Raw genomic sequence first — 23,091 nt, forward strand, 5'->3', positions numbered from 1 at the left:
CTGCCACCAATGGAAGCAGCCCAGCCCAAACTGCTAGGCAAGGTCACCTCTGTATGGAAACACAAGCAACCCCAGACATGTTTCGTCCCTGTAGGGCCTCCTCAGTGAGGTGCATCTCGGTTTCCTGTTGCACAGCGAGCAAGGAAGCCACGTCTGGGCATATCCTCTCTCACATAGGGAGACAAACTACAACCAAAAAAAATGACGGTTCAAAGGTTTTCAATAAATCTGAACCACTGACACTTCTCTGGGCAACCTTCCACACCACTGTTTTTAGCCCATCTGCGCCATTGCAAAAGGGGTCCAGCCATATGCAAATCAGTCAGGTACTGTCACCAATGGAAGCAGCCCAGCCCAAACTGCTAGGCCAGGTCCCCTCTGCACCGAAACACAAGCAGGCCCAGACAAGTGTTGGCCTTGTAGGGCCTCCTCGGTGAGGTGCAGCTTGGTTCCCTATGGCACAGCGAGTAAGGGACCCACGTTATCCTCTCTCACGTAGGGAGACAAACTACAACCAAAATATAATGGGTGGAAGGTTCTAAATACATCTGAACCACTGGCACTGCTCAGACCAAAACTTCCACATCACCATTTGTTTTGCTTGTTTGCGCCATTGCAAAATGGGTCCAGTGGAGTGCACGGAGCATTTCTTGTGTTTCCCACTTTGTTCATTCCTGGATTTGTACTACAGAGCCTGCTGGCCTGTTGGCGTTAGTGTTTCCCCTGTGTCTACAGCTGAGGAGGAGGAGCCTATCACACAAGAACTCACCCGACTTCGCAGAGCAGGGAGTGTTTCTTGTGTTTCCTTGTGTCCCTTGTGCAGTGCAGTGCGGGGGTGATTATGGCTACACCTTCAACTTCACGTAATACCGGCGTGCATCGCCTCACCTAGGAGTCTGACAGACAATCTTTGCAACCTCAGACCAGGCTGCAACATTCTGCAAAGCGACACTGCCAGTGGGACAGTACTAAAAATGGACAGCAGAACGATCATGCGCAGCTTTTCAAGTCCAACAAGTAAGCGATATGAGTGAATCACAAAAATATACCGATGTGTTTGCTGCTTTAGACACTGACTCTTTGCAAGTAACCTTACAGCACGACACAAATGGCTCTGAAATGTCAGTTGTGGAATTAACACCCCTAAACTAGCCTTAGTGAAAACCTCTGATAACTGTGGTGGGATGAGGGGGGCGTGCGTGGTTTTGACGTTGAAGTTACTGGAACGGGGAGCAAAAAGTTGTCCACCTCGTCTACTCGGCAGGCCCTGAGTACTTGCATGGGCGCTGTTGCGTGCGCTGACTTGTTAACCTCGTCCGCCATTCCAAGGCTATGTGTTTTGGCCTGGAGAGCCACTGAGAAACCCCACAAGTGGCGCGAGGAGTAATCTTAAGGTCCGATGGCCTCACAACTTCAACCTACAACACAACCATTCTTTGATAAACTTGATGGCTATAGCTGGGCAAGAAATGTGCAAAACTTCAACCCTACTATTGAAGAAGCATTCGTGAATAGTGGTGAGATACTGATCAGTAAAATGACTTGTGAAATCGCTCACGCAATGGATTCACTTGAAAGCTCAATTGAAACCATGGAGCTCCCATTGGAGTATAAAAGTAATAAAATTGACAAAAGTAACAAAGAATCAATGATTCCTCAAACTGATTAAATCTTTGATTCAAATTCTCATCCGAGAAACTGTGAAAAAACTGCGTCTCAACCTATGCAAGAAATGTCGTTGGAAGAAGTCTTTCAAGCTGTGCATTCTGAAGCAGATTCACAATTACTGATGAATGAGATAGACAGAGGCATCAGCCTCAGCCATGAAGAGGAAGGCCCCAAACAAAGGCAAAATTCTCTGGCCGTTGCGAATAAGCGCCTTTCTGACCTGATGCTACTGAATAATAAAATAAGTAGCAAAGGGGGATTTGAGATAGTAAAGACCTTTGAGAAAGCTTCTACACAAGAAGTGGCATTCACATACGAGAACGGCCATTTGGCTGCCACCGATGTTGAACCTTCTCTAATTTCAAGTTATAGACCCCATACATGAAGACGAGTTACTTCAAGCAGCTCGCCATCCTTGGTCTGCCCCCAAAGAAGAGAAACTTCTAATCTTAAACAAAGAGCAGTAGAAATAGCTCACGTAAGGAATCTAAGGGTCGAAAATAGTGGTACTGAGCCCCACTTGAACAATCAAGATGATTCCTCAGACGATTCTTTGTCTAATGGTTCATTTATCACACAAAATTATCCTAAAATCTGAAGAAGGACTCACTTGGGCGTCAACCCCCTACAAGGCCAACACATAACATCAAAGAGATTGTAGAAAAAGTAATGTGCGAATTAAATCCAAAGATTATGTCTGCTCTAACAATTGAGGTTTCACCGTTCTTGAAGATAAATGAACAACTGAACGGTGATTTTAAAGACCAAAGTACTCTGTTGGCAATGTTAAATTCCAAACCTATAAACATTGAAGTGGGTATTCAAGCAACCAAAACACAAATAACAAATGAAAAAGGAAAATCGGAACTGTCAGCAAATCTTTTGATGGAGCATCTAAAAAACAACACAGAGGACAAAATACTTCTGGCAGAGGTAGCAAGAGAAGGATTGGCACTTCTAAAACAAAAACAAGAAATAAGCAAGATACATTTCACTAGAGAGGCTCCAATCAATCAAATTGAATATTGCCACATAGAAACCCAATATTAATTGATGATGGGAAGAGAAATGTGCAGGCCTCCTAATTTAATAGAGCCCATCACAATATTGGCAACTATTGCCTCCCACGAACTAGAAGAGATCAATTGTGAAAGTGCCAGGAGGTTGGGAGCAAATGAAAGTGCTAAAGTTTTATTGCCCCCTGAAACATACAGTAAAGTAACAATCGAGGATGATGCCTTACTATCAAGACCATCAACCATGGCAAACGCAGAAGGCCAAATTACCAATCCAGAAAGCATGCCATCTGTTGAGTCGGAGCGGCCACCAAGAATGAAGGAAATTATTCAATATTTTGCCCTAACAAGTCTAGTGTTTGCAAGACATGAGCCGGCTCTAGTGTACAAGGGGAAAAAAACAGAAAATCAAAAAAAGGCAAGAGTAAAAATGCTAATAGCTCTTGAAAATTTCTTAGGAATAGAAAACCCCTGAATGTTACATTTGGAACAGCTGTTATAACAAAAACAACTAGGCTACCTGACAAAGAAGCAGCTCCCAAAAAATCAAAACAGGCAAATGTAGTCAACGACTCGCAAAAGAAATGTCCATTAAGACTTAGCCAAGCTCCTAAATGTATCTATCTATGACACGGACGAAGACGTAGATGCTAATGACCAGAGTGACGATACGAGAACAGCCATCTGCATTAAATCTGATGTGGAGTTGGGAAGTCCTGGCGGAGAAACCCTGAATAGGTCTAACAATCTTAACTCAGTGAGAATATGTAGACTCATTTCAAGACCTGAAGGTAGCCAGAAGAACAAATAAACATATAACTATATGAGCTGTTTGAAAAGAAAAGCTGCACAGAAGACCCTGCCTTCCCATAGCTGAACAGATGGAACATCCGAATGGACAGAGAGATGACATTTTGAACAACATCAACAAAATTAGGTAATCTCATGCCTCAGGGCCCAATGGCCTCACAAATGTTAAAAGAAAATCCTGAGGAGTGGGCCAAATTTTGCAAGTTACTGTTTCCGTTAATATTGAAAGAGTACTCAATCCCGAACTCATGGAAGCAAGCAATCGTACCAATTTTCAAAAAAGGCCTTAGATCGGAGCCAAAAAATGATCGACCGATTGTGCTCCTCTATGTTATAGGAAGGATCTTTGGTACTCAAATTCAGCATCATTTATTAACATAGATTAAAACTGGGTGCACATACGATCTGAGGCAAACTGGGTTTGTTAAAGGTGTGGGTTGTGTCCTGAATTTTCTCCTGCTCAACCTGCTGAAGATGGAGGCAATTCAGCAGGAAACAAAAATATATCTTGCATTCGTTGACCTGGCTCATGCCTTCGATGATGTAGACAGTGAACTTTTGTGGAGAAAATTAGATCAATGGAAATGTCCGCCAAGCCCGATTGCGTGATAAAACAACTTCATTCTGGAACAGAAATAAGAATTTGCCTTAATCAAGCTGGTTCCCTGTCGGCTCCGATCAAGACTCACAGAGGGGTTAAACAAGGATGCCCATTAGCTTCCAGTTTATTTAACCCCTTTATATCAGACATTGGCATAACCTTGGGAGGAGCAGCTGCATCCCCACCTAAAATCAATGCGAACCAACTAGGTTGGATACTATATGCAGATGACCTGGTTCTTATAGATGTCACGACTATTGGTTTACAACAAAAACTGGGTGCGCTTGAAAAGTATGTTGCCTCAAATGGTTTGACAATTAATCCAGCAAAATCTAAAATCACAATCCTCTGAAATCTCTGAGGAAGAAAAGAGGTGCCGAAAAAGAAACCACAGTGGTACCTGGGAAATGACATCTTAAAATGTGTGAATCAAACACAATACCTAGGCATGTGTATCAATAGCATTAATTCATTCATTCAGTATTCATGGTGCACCATGAGTAGAAAGAACAAAGGCAAACAACTATCTTCACAAGGTATGATAATAAAACACTTGGCAAGTTCTCCCTAAAGCCAACAGTCGACTTTTACAGGCAGAAGGTTGTACCAGCCTTAATTCATTGAGCTGAATGTGCCCTCGGATGCTCATGTACATTATGGTGGACACTTGAGAACATATTCTGGCAAAGAGTGCTCGCGCTGCCGAAGGGCGTACCTACAGTATGTATTAGATACGAGCTGGGTTTGACATCCATAAATTCGAGAGTAACATAGAACATGTTGTCCCTTTACAGAAAGACGATTGCAGCAGATCGACCACCACAATTCAACATATTATACAACCCAAACGCAAATGGAAAGAAAACGGTTCTGCAACAGTGGACTCAAAGATGTGAAAACATTCTCCACGAGATTGATACTGATAATGACACGTTGCAAACTAACCCGAAATGTGTACAAAAAAAACTGTGGACACAAGATTGTATCAACACTGCTAAACAGAGAGCGAAACATAAGATCATGCAAAATGTTGCTATTGGAAGGGACCTGGCCTCAGCACGATACCAAACAAGCCTTATAAAGGACACACCCCACTAGGAAATGAGACCAGGAGATTGATTGCAAGTTGAACAAAGTTTTATATAAGGTTTTACAAGTAGAGAGCGCTCTGCCAAAAATTACATGAACAGTACATTATAAGTTCTGGAAACGTCACTATTGACGTTTCCCTATAGGTACATCATATAACAACCGGATTGGCGGAATACATGGATACATTATGGAGACATATGGGTAGGCTCCATGGGATTGGCTGGTAAATTGGAGGTTCTGCAGGCAGCACGTGGGTCATCTGGGATCTTCTCTAGGGGTGAAGGTCAGGCGCACAAGAGGCAACATTTCTAACTAAGCCATCTTAGCACAACAGGAACTAAAGGCATGAGACAAATGACTACCATAAAATTGAAATTTACTGGGGTGCTGCAAAGTTCATTTTGACAAGTATATGGTTATCCTACCCTTTACACCCAACGGCCCATAAACCACAGTACTGTGAGCCAGGTGCCTATCTTGAGGGTTTTTTGATCTGCCTGATGCCTCATGATATAAATTGACATGTGTGTTTCTGCAGTGAATATATGTGTGAAAGGATTAGGACTGTGGTGCTTGCTTGGTCTGGTCAGTAAAAAAGGGTTTAAAAGTATATATGCATCAAGGCAGTGGGGACTGCAGGAAGGGGCTCTGTAAGCTGTAACTTCTAAATGTGGGGGGGGTCGAGGGAGCACAAGCAGGTTTGTGGAGACGCATGGGCACACAGGCCATGGTTAGCTCCGGTCACAGGCGGGGCAGTGAGCTCATAGGAAGAAAGGATACTAAATACTTGCAACAATACATGGTTGGGCGTCCGTGAGAAATGGACTTGTGCTGTGCTGTCAGGAAGTGGAGGTAGGAGGCTGGGCTCTTCTGTGTGCGTCGCTGGGTGGGCGGAGAGGTTGCTTTTTAGAAGTCATTGCATGCTTAGGAAAAGTTGGCATTTAGGGTGGCACAAACTGGAGTCTGCATGTCTCACCAAATGGCTGCGTTTACTGTCCTTTTCTGCAGCTAGCTCTATGTCCAAATGATAAAAACCGACAAACACACGCGGGGACGTCTTCCGCCATTGGGTAACTATGAGATCCATTGTGTGAGGGAATGTAGAGGGAGGTCAGAAAGACCTCTCCTCCCCAACATTCCCCCCTTTCCTTGATACTAAAGTAACAAATACCCATACCCAGTTCGCCTGCGTTCCTCAGCTCTTTTTACAGATGCATCCCATGCTGGAGTGTCCTTTATTGGTATCCACGCACGGCACACCCTTCTTAGGCTTGCTCCCCTTCTTGCATATTCTTCAGGAGTACACGTCATATAAATACAACCCCCATCCCCGGCCAAGTCAATGGTTGTGTGACACAGATTATCCACTATATTTCCGTATTGTGTACAGCTGCCATATGATATTTGGGCTCACTATTTTCGGCCATCTGTACTTGTGCTTCCCTAGTATCATGAGGCATTTTGTTTGGGTTGCCCACGGTCACCATCATAATAGCACTACTAGGGATTGCTTCCGCACACCATCGAACCCCTACCTGGCACACATAGAAGAATAGTAGCAGGAAATCGATGATAGGGACCAGCAGCTTCATGGCAGTCCCGAACCACAATGGTACCCAGTCGAACACTGTGTCAAATCAATCACTGGGCTGGACACCAGCTTACTTTTTCATTTTTTCTCCGAAGTCGTGTACTTCAGCGATTACATACGATAGTGTCCCATTATCATCATCTGAAGAAGGTATAAAAGTGCAACATGCACTCCCGATTTTTCAGCAAACACTGCCTTCCATTTCTGTGAGGAGGTCCAAGACATAGTGATTATGCATCGTCATCAACCGCAGGGCTCTGAGTTCTACCTTAATGACATTAAACCCCTCCTCAGTGTCGTTGGCCAATTGGATAAGCTCCCATCTCACGATTTGCAGCCATTTGGCGTTTGTACAGGCTTGGATACTTAGTATGAGTGATGCAAAAAATGTCTCTGCGGAATTAAACAATTTATACCGGTCCGGAATTTGTGCCAGTAGGTTTGAAGAGTCTTCAGAAAGGTAATTGGAGGATCTTCTCTTACACGATAATTTATCTTGCAGCTTTTCTGATAATGCATTATATGTGGGGGGTTCTTCTTTTGTTGAAAGGGGTGCCAATGACAGTCCGACGGGCACCCTCTGCCCCTGGACATGACTCTCTGGAATCATCAGGCCAGAATGAGATGCCAGAGCACAATCGCCCCTCCATGATTGCGGGAGATGCAAGTATGCCTGGTTGCCACAACCCCAATAATTGTCCATTAAGGCAGCAGTTCCTTTTTGCATATCTGGGACGACAAGGGTTCCATTGCAATGTTTATTTGAACCCAGGGGTATCTTCCCTTCTCCACGAAAGCAACTTTCGAATTTTTCCTCACGCTGTATTTTGATATTTTGATTGGTTTTTCAAGAGCTGTGGCCCAAGTGAGTTTTGTGATGTGTTTCGACAACGTTCCAGCCCATGTGTCTTCCATACATTTCAGTCTCTCATCTGTCTGTTCGCGTAGTGCTTCAGCCTTGCACATTACGGTTGCGCCATGCCATTTGCTTTCTGTAAACATTGTCCCTTTTATTGCAAAAAAACTGCACCTTAAAGCATGTGGCACCTTCTGGTTTCTTCTTCCATGCATTTTCGTCAGGAGGGAGTAGATTAGTTTCACTGTGTGTGCTTGGAAGGTACTTTGAATTCTACACAATGCAAGATGAAGGGGATATTGGGCTTCCAATATGTGAGTTTCTGTGGTACTAAAATCTTAGGTATTCCAGATGCGTGGGGGATCAGTGAACACACATAACAGCTTTCATTGGTAGCCTGCTTGTCGGTATTGCTCATATCTGAGTACCATTTGTTAGACTGTTCCGGGTGATGGGGGTCTTCAATTGCATCTGACCCCCAGTCCATGGTAGACATCATATTTCTCCTGTTGTATTCCCATTTTCCTCCTCCCTCTCCCCCATAGGCCATTATGGACATGCATAGCGTTTTGGAAATAGATGGGAAAAATACCTGTATTCAACATTTCCTTTTGATCATTGTTATACTGCCAATACAGTGCATTTGGAGGGGTAGTCAACGTGGTAGCCGGGGACATACTATACATAAACTCGACGTTTAAGGTAGGTTCTGAGGTTGTCTGCATGTGAGAGTGTGGTACTGCAAATGCAGGCGAGGTTCGTTGATAATCATCATATACAAATATTACATTTTCACTGATATTTGTTATGGAGAATCCAGGCTGGGGTCCTTTCATTGTGCTGTTCTTATGCAATGTGGTGAGATTTGCCAAGGTGTTATGATCCCATATCAATTTCACCCCATCCCATATTAGCTTGGTGCCTTCTTGTATCAGTTTTCCCCTTCCCCCCCTCTTTTACATTCCCAATGATAAAAGACACACTCCAGTATATACCTAAACATAATAGTAGAATAGAAAAAACAATTGCCATGAAATAAAGTCGACATTCGTAGGAGTATGCTCTAGTAGCAATAACATTGTCCCTAATGCTATCTAACTTTTTTCTGGCTGTATTCAGAGGCCTTGTCTCAGGCTTTGTTGCTCCTACAGAGTGGAATAAAGTGGGTTAAGTACATCTTTAGTTATAAAACACTCATATATTTGTTAAAAATGATTAACTTAGAGATAAAGAGACGGAGACAGAGAGAGAGAGAGAGATATTTGTATTATTTGTATTGACATGTCATGTATTCTCGCATCCATTTTATTTCATTTTTCTCTTTCTTTAATGATATATATCTATATATTACACGGCCCAAGGTAGTGGTTAAGTTGCTAAACCCATAGGAAGAGAACTTTTTGGGCGGGTTATAACTTCACTCCCCTTGGACGAATCTTTGCAAAAAAAGTATATGGCCCACTCTGAATTTGCAAAGTTTGGTGAGGTTTGGTCAAGTGGGGGCAAAGTTATAAGGGGGGTCCCAAAATGTATTTTTTTCCCATAGACATAATGGGGAAAAATGTATGTCTTGCCTAGAGCCCAAACCGCTGGACAGATTTTCACCAAATTTGCGGTAGGAGCGGCAGCTTGGTCCCGAAAACGTGCTTTTGTTAATTTGGGGTAAATCCGTCCAGTAAACAAACAAAATGTAAGGCAAAAAAATGTGTGATATCTATGTCCGCTTTGCGGACACACTTCCCTGTTCACTCCGCGGACAGTACACCGATTGGATAATCGGCTTGCGTCATGTCCGCGGACACGCAAAGTGTTGTCTGATTGGCTGGAATGAGGCGTGAGGTGCGTCAAATTGTTTCGATGTGCCCTCCATATTGGATGCCCGGACATGCAGTAGAAGTAAGCATAAATCCAATTTTGGGGAGTGTTTTGTTGTGTATGAGTGCTTGCAGAGGGTGGGGGAGTAAGAGATGGGTCAAATGATGTATTTGTTTAGGTGGGAGAAGGCCATGATGTGTTTGCAATGTCTCCGGTCCTCAAGGTTGTCCGTGGACATACTAACACTGGAAATTGACAAGGGGGGTCCTGGGAGTCTCTCTGCCAGACATTAGTCCTGGTTACGAGAGACTTACCCAGAGTCTTTAGCTCACTATCTTTCATAGAGAAGAAATATCCCAAACATATCAGTCTTTGTCCTGCCCTGGGGCAGTCCAGCACCGAAATGCTAGGCAATTCTCCTCTGAACAAGAGTACCAACAGCATCCCCAGACACGTGTTTCGGTCTGGTTGGACCTCATCAGTAGGGAGGAGCTGTGCCTCTCTAAGAATAGTGAGCAAGGGGTCCACGTCTGGATTCCCCTAGTAACTTAGGGTGAGACCCAAAGTTACTTACATATGCAAATTGACAAGGGGGGTCCTGGGAGTCTCTCTGCCAGACATTAGTCTTGGTTAGGAGAGTCTTACCCAGAGTCTTTAGCTCACTATCTTTCACAGAGAAGAAATATCCCAAACATATCAGTCTTTGTCCTGCCCTGGGGCAGTCCAGCACCAAAATGCTAGGCAATTCTCCTCTGAACAAGAGTACCAACAGCATCCCCAGACACGTGTTTCGGTCTGGTTGGACCTCATCAGTAGGGAGGAGCTGTGCCTCTCTAAGAATAGTGAGCAAGGGGTCCACGTCTGGATTCCCCTAGTAACTTAGGGTGAGACCCAAAGTTACTTACATATGCAAATTGACAAGGGGGGTCCTGGGAGTCTCTCTGCCAGACATTAGTCCTGGTTACGAGAGACTTACCCAGAGTCTTTAGCTCACTATCTTTCACAGAGAAGAAATATCCCAAACATATCAGTCTTTGTCCTGCCCTGGGGCAGTCCAGCACTGAAATGCTATGCAATTCTCCTCTGAACAAGAGTACCAACAGCCTCCCCAGACACGTGTTTCGGTCTGGTTGGACCTCATCAATAGGGAGGAGCTGTGCCTCTCTAAGAATAGTGAGCAAGGGGTCCACGTCTGGATTCCCCTAGTAACTTAGGGTGAGACCCAAAGTTACTTACATATGCAAATTGACAAGGGGGGTCCTGGGAGTCTCTCTGCCAGACATTAGTCCTGGTTACGAGAGACTTACCCAGAGTCTTTAGCTCGCTATCTTTCACAGAGAAGAAATATCCCAAACATATCAGTCTTTGTCCTGCCCTGGGGCAGTCCAGCACTGAAATGCTAGGCAATTCTCCTCTGAACAAGAGTACCAACAGCATCCCCAGACACGTGTTTCGGTCTGGTTGGACCTCATCAGTAGGGAGGAGCTGTGCCTCTCTAAGAATAGTGAGCCCCCTTGTTAATTTGCATATTTAAGTAACTTTGGGTCTCACCCTAAGTTACTAGGGGAATCCAGACGTGGACCCCTTGCTCACTATTCTTAGAGAGGCACAGATCCACCCTACTGATGAGGTCCAACCAGACCGAAACACGTGTCTGGGGTTTCTGTTGGTACTCTTGTTCAGAGGAGAATTGCCTAGCATTTTGGTGCTGGACTGCCCCAGGGCAGGACAAACACTGATATGTTTGGGATATTTCTTCTCTGTGAAAGATAGTGAGCTAAGGACTCTGGGTAAGTCTCTCGTAACCAGGACTAATGTCTGGCAGAGGGACTCCCGGGACCCCCCTTGTTAATTTACATATTTAAGTAACTTTGGGTCTCACCCTAAATTACTAGGGGAATCCAGACGTGGACCCCTTGCTCACTATTCTTAGAGAGGCACAGATCCACCCTACTGATGAGGTCCAACCAGACCGAAACACGTGTCTGGTGTTTCTGTTGGTACTCCTGTTCAGAGGAGAATTGCATAGCATTTTGGTGCTGGACTGCCCCAGGGCAGGACGAAGACTGATATGTTTGGGATATTTCTTCTCTGTGAAAGATAGTGAGCTAAAGACTCTGGGTAAGTCTCTCGTAACCAGGACTAATGTCTGGCAGAGGGACTCCCAGGACCCCCCCTGGTTAATTTGCATATTTAAGTAACTTTGGGTCTCACCCTAAGTTACTAGGGGAATCCAGACGTGGACCCCTTGCTCACTATTCTTAGAGAGGCACAGATCCACCCTACTGATGAGGTCCAACCAGACCGAAACACGTGTCTGGGGTTTCTGTTGGTACTCTTGTTCAGAGGAGAATTGCCTAGCATTCCGGTGCTGGACTGCCCCAGTGCAGGACAAAGACTGATATGTTTGGGATATTTCTTCTCTGTGAAAGATAGTGAGCCAAAGACTCTGGGTAAGTCTCTCGTAACCAGGACTAATGTCTGGCAGAGGGACTCCCAGGACCCCCTTTGTTCATTTGCATACTAAGGCTGGGACATACTAACACTGGGCGCACTTCTGGATATTTTACTTTAGTATGATGTTGGTTTTGGGTTGTTAGAAGAGCATTTGGTGAAGAGGGTATGTATTGAAGAGTTTGTACGTTGGTTGTAATTATTTTTTAGAATGTTAATTGAAGTGGATAGTTTTGAGGTGGATATATTATGTTTTTGGATTGTGGTCATTTGGTAGGTGTTTGTTTCTATGGGTGTGTTATGCTGCAGTGGTTGTGGCTAGGCCCCTGCCCCAACTACCGCAGCATAACTCTACAATGCTACCAAACATTTTGATTGTGGTATGTCAGCTGCTTAGGGGATATGTTTTCAAAAATGTGAGTACTGATTTCTGTGGTGCTTGGAGATGGGAGAGTCTGAAATAAAGTAATGGTTGCAAGGAAGGACCTGCTGCTTTTGTTGCAGACTGAAGGGAAGGGGGAGATGTTGTATGTCTTGCTTTACAACACTGTACATAGATGTAGATGATGTGATAGATATGACTGCACCTGTGCATAGTTGAATGCTGTTGCGAAATCTAGAACGGAATGGGCAACCAGCTGGAATGAGAGAGCTGTCTACATTGAAGGAACAGTTATAGAGGCAGTGGTGTTTCAGCTGGGAGCCTTTGAAATGATATTGGCTATATGTCTGCATAAATAAAGATGCATGTACTCATCCTGGCTGCTTGTAATTTTATAACATACTAGAAATCCTTGTTCCATAATTAAACTGTTATATCTCCCATCTTTTAACAAGAAATGACACTTTGTTAGATAGCTGTGTGTGTTGTGTCTGATTACTGATATAGTCATTTGTAAAGGAAGTTGAAATGATAGAATGTAAGTGAAATATGCAGAATGTACAGAAAGGAAATACATCGTATGCACTATAATGCATTAAATGCTATCATGGTTGTAATGTAGTTAAATATGTGTCAGTGGCTACAGAAATGATATAATGAATGAAGAAAATAACAGTTTGCACATTGCAGTTAATAATATGGGTAAATAAAAATGTGGAGAGCAGACAACTTTGGAAGTGACACTTGATCATAGCAGATAGGAGAAATAACAGTGAACTTGTTTTACAGGTTGCACAGGGTAAGTGGCAGTTACTCTGTTTATATGCATTTATAGAAAAGATGTACATGTACCATACATGCCAATCCTCCCGATTTCGCCGGGAGACTTCCAATTTTTCTGTGAAAAATATTGTTGTTTTTTTCACGTTCTCCCGCCGAAAATACATCTTTGCCCAATGCATTCTTATGACACAAGTGTTGTCTCCCAATTTTTCAGAGGAAATCTCCCTTCTAAGTGGGTCGGAATGTTGGCATGTATGATGTACTGTGCAAAACATATTCATACCTGTACTTTGTGTTCATGCATGTGGATGTACATGAATCTGCAAGTAGAAATGTTGGAGAGTTTACTATTAGTTGCTGTAGGTGCTTTGCAGTTACAGTGCAATTGTACTCGGAGTGATCAACAGTACATCTAAAGGGCTGAATTGTGATGATGGCGTTAGATGTAGAGGTCTTGCATGTGATTGGTGGATGGTTGTGTGACTGCTTAACAGTAGCCAATGAGGGAATGGTGCAGAGAGTGAAGTGGAAAGGTAGAAGGGCTGCCCCAGTGCTACTTATACGCTCCGCGGACACCGCGGCTGTTCGCACACAGGACATGCACATCCAGGGCTTCCAAGCATGAAATGGGAGTGTATTTTGAGGCTTAGCCAATCAGGTGTTGAGGCTCTGCTTCGTATTGAGAGAGGCTGTGTGTAGTGAAGATGGCGGAGGTGGAGAAAGTCAGGGTGGTGGTGCTTGGAGATATGTTTGTGAATGGTATGGAGTACTATGATAAATCTAGGAATATGGCTAACCATTTTGACACAAATGGAGTGAAGGTGGTGTGGCGCACTGTGCCTGGTTTTAATTTGCAGGCAATGCTAGAAGTTTGTCAGGATATGGCTAGGTATTATAGTCCACACGTGTTTGTACTGCACTGTGGTGCTTTGCATTTGGGCTATGTCAGTGCACCTACTTTGTTGCAAGACCTGCAAAACTTGGTTCAGGCAGCCATGAAAGTGCTTCCAAATGTGAAGGTTATTTTTTCTGCTTTGGTACCTAGGGCAGTATGGGACATTAGTTCTGTTTTTTGTCCTCAGCAAAATGTTGGTAGGTGCTTAATAAACTGAGGCATATTTCCTTTTATCACTAGAGCTGGCATGTTCTTTTGCAACAATGAGAACATTAACTCTGGTAATGTTGGTTACCTTAAAGAAGATGGCATGTCTTTATCTTTTATGCGAAATGCCATGCCATTTTTGCCAATTGGACATGCGTGGACGGAATGGAACAAATGGGTAGGAAAGCCGAATTGGAGGACAGAAAGGCATACATTTCTGAAAAGTAGACAAAATTCCAAGTTTAGGAAGGGGTGATTTGCACAGGTCGGGCAACAACTAGGTAGGGGAAAATGCCATAGTTTGGGGAAAAAGCGGGAAAATGACTGAAAAAAAAGGTATATGGTTGACATGGTTGGCTTGGTACGGCAATGGCTTCTAAGAATTTTGAGGAAAACAATACTCCGCTACGTTCCCCCAACTCTTGCAGTTAAGAAAGCACACATTTTTTTGTAGTGTTTCACAAAACAAGCATTACCACAAGCCAAACACTGAGCCATGGTACACAGGAATTTATGCTTACAGCCTGAACAGACGTACTTAGCATGTGTAAATCAGGAAAACCAATGTGGTGAGGAACAGCAAGCTTACATTTTTTGGAAGAGCACAGGCTGACCTTTTCAAGGATAGGTGACTTGTGCAGGTTACAAAAGTGTATAGTGACTAAAGCAGAGACTAAATGTAGGGCACATTTGGGAAATGAAAGGGTTGTGTGACAAAGGGCACCAGCAAATGGGTCGAAATGTTATGAAAACCACACAAACACAACAAATGTCATACCATCCCGTATTCCCACACGTGTCCTGATGAAAACGGTACCTTACATGTGTGGGTGCACCTACCTGGGCTCCAAGGGGAAAGCCTAAAACACATCTACCCCAAGTCTTTTCCGACAGCTGAATTTCATGATTTTTCCAGACGGGCCACCATACAGATATGGGCCTAGGGTGTCCAAGTCACCAAGGAAAACAGGGAAACCCCATGGATTTCCGAAAAGAGGACATCCGTGGGAATCTGCAGAGGTCTGACTTGTGCGAATCGGCCCAGAATTTATTACACAGAAACCCCAGCAAAGTCCGAAATGTGGCGAAAAAAACACAATTTCCGCACATTTCACTCGGCTCACCCACCGGAACACGCCGCCAACAACACATGGCCTACCGTCCTGCATTCCCACAGGTGTCCCGATGAAAACAGTACCTCACATGTGTGGGTGTAACCCACTGGTAACCCCAAGCCTTTCGGCACAGCACATTTTGTGTGGGCAACCTACAGATTTTGGCCTAGGGTGTCGAAGCCAGCAAGGAAAACAGGGAACCCCATGCATTTCCCCGTGGGAATGCACAGAGGTCTGACTTGCGCAAAGCGGCCCAGAATGTATTACCCACAAGCCCCGCCAAAGACCCACATGGGAGAAGGGTGCCCAAGGCCAGAGATATTACCACCGACATTGCTGGAGCTCTTGCTGGCCTGCGTTACTGCCTCTCCCCACCAGGGTGTCCCGGCAGTGTGCCAATATGTCCCCGAAGGTAAAAGCCTTAATACAGCCCAGCCACAACTCCAGGATGGTTGGAGGTGATGTCCCCGGCCTTGGGCATCCATGCACCATGTGGGTGTACCATCCCCTAAGCACAGCGGCAGCTCCAGGGATCCCCAGCATGATCCCCAATCCTCCCCGGAGGTGACACCTGTAACGTAGCATGGCCAGAGCTGCAGCCTGGGCTTGCAGATGGACAACCCACATGGGAGGCACCCGCTCCCAGGGAAACACCAGGTTCTGCAGGCATGGGGGCCAATTTGTGGCCTGCAGTGGAGTAACTTTGCTGAAAATGTTGGGGGGGGTGGCATCATGACAACTGAAAAAAAAGGGGCGGGGTGGAGTGGGCAGGCGTTGTCACTGAGGGATAAGACTAAAGTACTACGCGACAAGAGTCCATTGCTGACGCGCTCATTATAACTTTCAAAAGACTGATGGGTAGCTTTAAAACTAAAGACACGCCAGTCTTCTGAAACTTCTAACACCACATTTGGTCTTTAGAATTCACTGTATTGACAACAGTAAAAAAGCCTGGTCCCCCTCCACCTAAAGAGGGCCTGCAAGCAGGCTGAAGGGAGCTGGTGTTTGATTATTGCCACCAGGGCACTGACTGAAACATGCATATAGACATAAAATAAAATGGATGCCTGCAAGAACAGCGCATTTGGTTGCTTATTCTGATTTCATTAATTACTTGCAACATCTTTTATTTGATTTTTTTAGATGTAGCGACATGGCTGCACTGTCGTACAAGGGGCTGTGTGCTTTGGCTGCAGTGTGTATAGAGGGTAATGGAGATGGGGCTGAAGTGTGGTGTAGAAAGGGCCATAGTGCTAGGGCTTGAGTGTGTGCAGGCAGTGTGTCATATATAAAGTCCAGTGTGGTGAGGTTGCAGCATGCATAGAGGCCTTTAGAGTTGGGTCTGCAGCGTCTGCAGACAGTGGCATTGTCAGCTGTTCCAGGAAGCAAGTTGGCCAACTTCACAAAACGGTTTCTTGGGACACGTTAGACATGGAGGCACATCTTAAACAGTTTGTGTGGCGCGTGGTTCCATAACGCACTATTAGTGCCCCTCTTCCCCCCAACCCCCATATTCCCTTTTATGGTAACCTTAGTGGCAAAGGCATTTCAACATACACAAACTGCACAAAATAAAAACGATCAAGCCTGTAGGGCTGGTATGCATACATGGAACTGACATATTAGCTTTTTCCCCTAGTGCAGTGGTCTTCAAACTGTGAGGCTGGCCCCTCTAGTGGTGCTCGAGGGATGCCCAGGGGGTGGGGACACAAGGCTCTTCAAAATGCAATTAGGGTGACAGCTTATAATATAGCAGCTATGGCATCTGGGGTGGGCCCAGCAACAATATTTATACTCAGCGGCTGGAGGAGTGGGTGTGGGGGGGGGGGCTGGGTGCAGCACAAAGATTTCCGAGGCCCTGTGCAGCAAAAATCATGCAGACCCCATCATTTTCATTTGTATTGGTCAGAAGTAACTGCTCAGAAAATCACCCTACAAGGAGGGTCATCAGACTTTGATACTCAGGGCATAACTGGCAGTGAAATTAAAAGATGTTTTCATGTGTAAGCCAAGAGACACAATGGTCCTCATTATGGCTTTGGCGGTAGCCATGCCGCTATTGGCGGCATGACTGCCTCCAAAACCGGGTCTGGGTTCCCTGAATGGGGAATTACTGGGCCATTCCAAGTTTGGAGGGCCCGATAATTCCTCCCTCAGGGAACCCGAGCACTGACCATCCCCATTCCCATTTGAGCCCCTATAGAACTCAATGGGAATGGGTGCAGGGAGCTAACAATGGGCTGATTACGACCGGCACCTTGTTAGCCCTCTGGTCTCCTCGCGGGACCCGTAACGCCGCCTGGTTTTACCAGGTGTCCTTACCGGGTCCCGCGAGGGGACCTCGTAATCAGGCGGAATGGGTTTAACGGGTCCGCATCCATTTGCGGCAACTGTTAACCCATTCCGCCAGGGTCGTAATGAGGCCCAATGTCTTTGTGGGCTTTCATGCACAGCTTGTTACTATTATTGCGCTTGTAGTAACTTTTTAGTCTAGCAACACATCAGAGTGAATTTGATTTTTATTTAAAAAAAGATGCACACTTAATTCCTTGGTCTTCAACTGTTGGCAGCTAACACATTAAGATTCAACATTTGCCCAGGATCACACACTTGGGTTAAGTAGCAAAATCTGGATTTTGGCCCAGTGTGCAATGTACCCATCTTCTCGGCACCAGTGTACAGATGTTTTTGTTAAGCTTTGGGGTTCAAAGGCTTAAATAATCATACATGTTATTGCAATGCCTTGCAAAGCACACACATAAAACAACAAAGTAACCTGGCAATATATAAATTGCTATAGAAACATGTTAAGCAAATAGAATGCTTGTAGTTTGAATTTTCCTCATCCTGAATTGGGAAATTGCAGCAGCAGCCTGTAGAGGTATATGAACCAAAGCAAATATAATTGAAGTGTTAAACCTGTATCCGCAGTGATATAAAATACAATTCAATTTGAAATCGTGTGCATGAGTCACGATTCATACAACACGCAATGTTATGCTAGCCTCCAATTTATTATAGTAATGTTGGTATGGTAATGTTTATTTATATAGCGCCTATACACAGGCAAGAGTTTCAAAGCAATCAAACTATTTGTGTGCCCAACATCACCAACTATGTGCTCCTCTTACGGGACAATAGGCCTTCCTCTGGTACTTGGTTGGTGGCTAGGTCATCGACCTCTAATAGTGCTTACTAAAATGCTTTGTTGAGACAAAGCGAGACATGAGGGAGGGGGTGTCTGCTTCCCTGCAATTTGAACCATCAGAACCTATCCTGCAGCAGAGGAGCCACGTCAAGACTGTCACCCGTCCCTGGCAGGCTGTGTACTGGATGCCGCCAGGACCAGGGCAAAGAAAAGCATGCTGAAATAAAACAGAGAGAATGAAACTCTTCTTACTTGCTGTGCTTTGCAAATCGATCACTGAATCTTCGTTCGGGTGCTCGCAACAACAACAACAAGGCTGCAAGCAACTTGCAAGGCCTAGGCACGGGCACCGTCGGCAAAAGGCACACACACCTATTGTCACCGTGGGGTAAAGTGAAACTGTCTGCGCAGTGCGCACATGCCTCACCCTCGCCTAGAACACTCCAGAAGGTACTACCCATGCGCATGCGGGCAGCAGGCAGCAGCGTCATCATTCACCCCACACGCCCACTATAACGAATTTCATTGGCTGACAAACAGCCAATGAAATATTGTATAATGTAGTATCCAGAGAGAAATCTACAAACTGCATGTGGGTCAGCCCACCAGGCGGTCACAATGCGGCCCCCTGCCCTCCTGCCAAAAGATGGGGTGGACAATAAGGCATGATACAAAAGTTGGGGGGGACAAAACACCCCGTCCCCCCTATAATTACGCCCACCAAAATATCTGCCCAGATGGCCCATTACCAACCACACCACCAACAATCCATGCCCAGTCTCACCCACCCCACTGACAGTGGGCCCTAACCATAGAATAATAAATACAGTACTCATATAACGTTGCAGCTGCTCACTTAGAAAAAGCTGTAAAAAAACAAAAAACATGTGTTACCTATGGTCACACCAGCAAAAACAAATCAATGCTTTCCAAGCATGCCCCCCCCCTTGCAAGCCATCCCTGGTGGTCTACTGAACCTCACCCCCCGTGAAAACCCATTTGCCCCTTCATACGGGCAGATATCTGCCCCCAGGGACGGCTGCATGAGGTGCCCCCCCACACTCCATTTGGGGTGATGGGAGAAGCCTACGCCAAAACGTTGGACAGGCCCCGCAATGGATGGGAAAGTAGGGTTTGGGCACCCTGGGGGCAGATTGGCACACCAATGTGCCTCTCTGCGCCAAGGGAAGTTTGGTAAACAAATAAAAATCCATGAAAATGGCAGGCTGCAATTTAGGGGGGCTGAGGGGCACCCTACGCCGCTGGGGAATTTTGTAATGTGAAGGGGGGTGCACCTCTCCACCCCCACCTCTATTGGAGGGGCGGCGCATCTCATGTAGCCCTACCTGGGGGCAGATATTGGGGGGGCTGTCCTGCACTCCTCCTGGGCTCAGGTGTCCCTTCCTAGGAGGACATATCTGACCCCAGGGAGGGCTGCATGACATGGCCCCCACTCCATTGTGGGTGGAGGTGAGGGGGGTCACCACTCCTTCACATTAGAACATTCCCCATTGGTTTGGGGTGCCCCACAGCCCCCCCTAAAATACTGTCTCCCATTTTCACTTTTTTCCTTTGGTGACCCAACTCCCCTTGGCGCAGATGAGCCCAATAGTGTGCCAATCTTCCCCCAGGGTGCCCAAAACCTACTGGGGGGCATGTCCGACATCTTGTGGTGGCCCTCTCCCCCCTCACCCCAAATGGGTGGCGGGGGCACCTCATGCAGGCCTCTCTGCGTGAGGTACACCCCACCCTCCATTTGGGGTGGGGGGAAGAGGGCCACCAGAAATTGTGGGACAGGCCCCCGAGTGGGTGGGGCAGTAAGGTTTGGGCACCCTGGGGCCAGATTGGCACACCAATGTGACCCTCTGCCCCAAGGTAAGTTTGGAAATCAAAGAAAAAAAAATGAAAATGGGAAAGCTGCACTTTAGGGGGGGCTGAGGGGCACCCTAACCCACCGGGGAATTTTATAGTGTACTGGGGGTGACCCACTCCCCCCGCACACCAAATGCAGGGGGGGCATCTCATTCAGCCCTCCCTGGGGGCAGATAAGAGGGGGGGTTCTCATGCAGCCCTCACTGGGGTTACCTGCCCCTTCCTAAGAGCAGATAGCTGCCCCCAGGGAGGGCTGCATGACATGACCCCAGGTCCATTTTAGCTGGGGGGAGGGGACAGCCCCTTCCCATAAAAAAATCCCTGGTGGTCCAGTGGGAGGGGCACTGCCCCCAAAACCAGCCATGACATTTTTATTTTTTTATTTTCTTTGCCCATTCCCTAAAGGCAGATGGGCTCCCATCGGCCCCAGGGGGGCCCCACCCTGCAAGCCCCATCGTTTGAGGGGCCTGCCCACACTTTCATGGTGCCCCCCCCATTGGATGGGGGCCACCTCATGTACTCCTCCCTGGGGTTAGAAATCTGCCCCCCAGGGAGGGTGACAAGGGGCCCCCTCTTTCCACTTGGGGTGGGAGGGAGAGAGCTACCACCCTTCCATATCCTAACCAGGGGTCTCCAAACATGTGTCCCCATGCTTTGGGGCCTCGGAGGGTGGGGGGGGAGAGGGCCACTTACCTAGTAAGCAGCCCCCCTCCTCCCACACCTAAAGACATCCCTGGTGTCTAGTGTCATTTCTGCCCACGGATCGAGCGCTCTGTGCCTGATCCGTGAACAGCAATGCTTACACAAATGGTGTTATTGGAAAGGGGAGAATCTCCTATTTCCAACGACACCTGCCTCGATCTCCGGCTTGAAATACACCCGGAGATCAAGGAAGAGGGAGAAGGGCACTCACCTTCTCTCGTCAGCGCGGCAGCCTGAAATGGCTGCCGCAGTGAAATTACTTTCACTTTCACGCCGGCGTGCATTACGCACGCCGACGTGAAATTGAAGGTAATCTAGCCCCCTGGCAGTGAGGGGCCACCTCCCCCTCACATAGCCCGGGTGTTGGATTACTGATCTGAGCGAACCCTGCTTTGCAGGGATCGCTCAAAACAAGGTGCCAAAAAGGATGAGCTATCTCATCCTTGGCACTACGGAGGTAATGTCAAAGATGAGATATCTCATCCTTGGCACTTAAGGGGTTAACAAAGTTTTTTTCACTGAATTTCATAGGTGATTAGTAGCGCAACTTAACCATAACGTCCCTTTAACAAAGTTTTTTACTGAATATATATATACATATATATATATAAAGATATATTCCATATAGGTGTCTCTCCATTATGCTATATACATTTCCTGACCCTTGTCTTTCTGTAATATCAGTACTTCAGTAGCTGATATGCTCTTACTTAGTTAGTCATTCAAAAGGAATTGCAACTTCACGTTCCCGTTGCAATATTGATTCTGGAGCTACACTGTCATGTGCTTATCTGACATCTGAGAGATGTATCCCGTATTTCAGGCCCTTTACTTTAACTGTCAGAGCTGTGCAGTATATTACTTCATATAGGCCATGAAATCTTGGAGAGTTCCACCTTCTAACAAAGCTGCGCACATAAACTAGTTCACCTGGCATTAATGGTTTTGCCGGGCTGTCGACCGCAGACACTGTTGTTTCTGTTTCTATCATGATGCATGTCTCCAGACGTCAGGATCAGGCCAGCCTTCCCCAGTTGCAGGCTCCCATGGGGTTCTTTAAGGCCCCAAAACGTTGTCAGAAGCCTTCCTAAAGCCAGTCCTGGCGCCGTTGGTGCCAGGCTCACATGATTTAATCATGTGAAAAAGGATTCAGTGAAAATGGAGGCACACATAGCCCAGTCTGGAGGAACTGAGCCATTCAGTCTAGCTTCCAGGGTGTGGCCGGGCTTGGGACTACTTTACCTGGGACTATTTTATCAAGGCTATATAAACGACACCGAAAGGACAGAACACACTTCGTGTTATTCTGCACTCCTGCAGCGTAACCCTTACCATCTCTGCTCAGCACCTGTTTACCCAGTCTTCAGCCACGCCTCAGGAACCACGGACCATCTGCACCTGTTGGAGACAAGGAAAGAGAGATAAGCAGAAGAACAGAGGTTGTGTCATTACCTAAGAGAAGCAGTCCTCTGAGTCCATCCGGACGGCCTTCTCTTCTGCTGTCCCCAGGAACCACGCACATGCAGAAAGAGACACAAGAAGGAAGAGCAAATACTCACCCGGAGGCAACAGTCTTCCAGCATTCCATCAAAGCGGTTCACACGATCGCTGCTCCGGAGTCACACCGCACCTGCAGAAACAGAAAACGAAAACATCAGGTTAGTCACGCAAAGGAGAAAAACCATTTCTAAATACATCTCGACGACGCGCTCTTGCGCTAATACTCACCTGCAGAAATACGGCAGAAATACGGCACAGCGTCGTAGTGTGGAGTCCAATTCTTTATCTGGTAACTCCAAAACCACACCTGCAAAGGAATAAGCACAATAGTGAAAACTTTGGCAACAAAAGAACACTTAAGGAAAACTGATACCAAGAACTGATTGGTACAAAGACTTACCTACGGAGTCACAGATGGTCTGGATTCCTCTACAGGCCGCAAGTGACGCACCTAGATACAGAGAAAAGCCTATGAACATTAATGCGCCCCTGCATTCAGACGCAGGACAGATAGAGTCCACCATTAAAACACCTAAGGTGAGACATAAGCACAGAGGGAAGCGCTAGGAGGTTAAGGGAGGTGG

Source organism: Ambystoma mexicanum, chromosome 13 (assembly GCF_040938575.1).
Source record: "Ambystoma mexicanum isolate Mex_15411 chromosome 13, UKY_AmexF1_1, whole genome shotgun sequence".
NCBI lineage: Eukaryota > Metazoa > Chordata > Amphibia > Caudata > Ambystomatidae > Ambystoma > Ambystoma mexicanum.